Source organism: Neovison vison, chromosome 6, assembly GCF_020171115.1.
Source record: "Neovison vison isolate M4711 chromosome 6, ASM_NN_V1, whole genome shotgun sequence".
Taxonomy (NCBI): Eukaryota; Metazoa; Chordata; class Mammalia; order Carnivora; family Mustelidae; genus Neogale; species Neogale vison.
This window is the reverse complement of record NC_058096.1, coordinates 181,967,922-181,969,905: the sequence shown is the minus strand read 5'-3', so window position 1 is coordinate 181,969,905 and position 1,984 is coordinate 181,967,922.

Below are 1,984 nucleotides of genomic sequence, written 5' to 3'. Positions count from 1 at the left end.
CGGCTTTAAGAACTACTTTTAGCATTTCTTGTAGTGCAGCTCTGACAGCAATAACCCTCTTTAGTTTCTTTCATCTGGAATTATGCTTATTTTGCCTTCGTACTTGAGGAGTATTTTCACTGTACCCGGAATTCTAGGTTGATTTCTTTTCTTCTTTCAGCACTTTAAACATGCTATTCGCCTGTATGTAATGTGCTGCTTTTATGTAACCTCTGTCTTCTTTTCAGGTTTTCCTTTTATCTTTGACTTTTTAACAGCTTGGCTGTTGTTCACCTGGGTGGAGCTCACTTTATATTTATCCTGCTGAATGTTTGCTGAGATCCTCGAATCTGTAAGTTTCCGGCTTTCCCCACATTTGGTAAATTTTCTGGCACTATGTCTTCAAATACATATTTTTATGTTTCATCTTTCTCTTCTACTGAGACACCAATTACACAGATATTAAATATTTTGAGTCTGTTTTCATTTTTCTGCCTCTCTTTTTCTCATACTGGAAACTGTATATTGATCTAGCTTCAAATCCACTGACTCTTTTCTCCACCATCTCTAAACTGCTATTAAGCAAATTGAAATTAAAAAAAAATTTTTTTTTGATTTTGTATTTTTTTCAAATCTAGAATTTCCATTTGGTTCTTTTTTTTTTTTTTTTTTTTTAAAGATTTTATTTATTTATTTGTCAGAGAGAGAGGGAGAGAGAACGAGCACAGGCAGACAGAGAGGCAGGCAGAGGCAGAGGGAGAAGCAGGCTCCCTGCCGAGCAAGGAGCCCGATGTGGGACTCGATCCCAGGACGCTGGGATCATGACCTGAGCCGAAGGCAGCTGCTTAACCAACTGAGCCACCCAGGCGTCCCAGGTTCTTTTTTTTTTTTTTCAGAGATTCTATTTCTCTGCTTTGGTTTCCTAATTTTGTATTCATCATGATAATATTTTATTTCCATGAGCATAATTATAATTGTGCTTTAAATTCCTTATCTATTATGTCCAATGCATGGGTCACCTCAGATCACATATGTTTTATCATATGTTGAGCCATCTCAGATTGTTTTCTTGGTATTGTAGAGATTCTGGATTCTGTTATGTTCTCCAAATAATATCAATTTTTATTTTTCTTAGCAGGCAGTAAATGTAGCTAAGGTCAAACTATAGTCTCCTTTGTAGTGGAAGGTTGACATCTCAATTCAGTTCTTTTGGAACCTCAGCATCGTTGTTTGGAAACTGTCCTATTAATACATATTTCAGAGGATAGCTGAAGATTGAGCATCATTAAAACAGAGAATGAGGGGCGCTCCCTCTCTCTGGCTCTCTCCTCCATGGGATTTCCCCTCTTATTTTTCAGTTGGTCTGGTTGTACAAAATCTGTTCTCTGTTTCTTCAAGACTGTTAAGTCTGCAACTTTTCTTTCCCTCTTTTACCCACGCAGCATGGATAGACTGGGTTCTGTCCTTCAACTTCAAGTTGTAAATCAGGAAATTCATCCAATGTTGTTTCCCTCTTTAAGTATCTACCCTCTCCACTATCTGACTGTTTGGGGTCACTACACAGTGCTTTCAGGTATTATATTTTATATTTTATGTATACTTTATAGTTTTGACCTGCAGCAGGGTTAATTCTGAATGTAACCATTACTAGAAGTCTATAACTTTACACTGGGAAAAAAAAAAATTACAAATCCTTATGCTTGTTAACTTCTCTTTTTTTTAAACATTTTTAAAATTTTTTTATTAACATATAATGTATTATTAGCCCCAGGGGTGCAGGTCTGTGAATCGCCAGGGTTATACACTTCATAGCACTCACCATAGCACTTATTAACTTCTTTAAGTCTTCTTCAGATAACTGTTTCAGAATATTTTAGGGACCCTGGAATATTTCAGATTTTCATCATTAAATTCCCTCTTTTAGTCATATTTGAGACATTAAAATCAGCTTAATTTTAAGAAACTTTTAAGATGGCTTCTATATGCAACATAAGAAATTTTGCAA